Here is a 760-nt window from a genome sequence, read left to right as displayed (position 1 = left end):
TCCGCTTTACTGCAGAGATAGTAAAACAAATGATGTCTCACTTCGATTCTAAATACAGAAACCGAAAACACCAGAATGAAAACGTTATAAACAAATGAGCAACAACAGAATTATCAAAGACAGTCGGTGGTTTTAATGTGTTTATACTTTAAATACTACTATTATATTTATACTGTAATCACTACGGAAGCGTATTGCATCCACTTGAAAAAAAAAAAGTAATGAGTCATTTATTTTTTGGTTTGTTTTTTTGAATTCTTTTCTGTTTTTCGGAGTAATTTTTCTTCTGAATTATCGAGATACTTTGAACTCCCGCGAGAACCTCCAACCTGCAGTGACTCCCATGGACCTATAGTGACTCCTGCCCGCACACACATGCCCCATCTTCAGCTATCTACCTCAGGTTCCTGCGTAGAGTCAACAGACTAATGATAATACCATCTATATGACTTAAAGACAGGACTATCTCCCAGAGTCTGAAACCCAGATCAAAGTAAAATCTGATTGATTTATTGTTTCAAATGCTCTCTAAACTCAGAACAACACAAATAATTACTCAGAAAAACAAACCTAAAAATGTTCAAGTGAATGCAATACGCTTCCGTAGATTTGTGTCACTGCCTCCTGCTGCAAACTATATTCATCTTTCATGGCAATATTTTTATTTCATTATTTTATTATAAACCTTCACACAATGAGTGAACTCAATCAATCACTGTATATAAACTCTTATTATTATATTCCTTATATATTTTTATAT

This window comes from Dicentrarchus labrax, unplaced genomic scaffold, assembly GCF_905237075.1.
Source record: "Dicentrarchus labrax unplaced genomic scaffold, dlabrax2021, whole genome shotgun sequence".
Classification (NCBI taxonomy): Eukaryota; Metazoa; Chordata; class Actinopteri; family Moronidae; genus Dicentrarchus; species Dicentrarchus labrax.
This window is presented reverse-complemented; position numbering follows the sequence as displayed.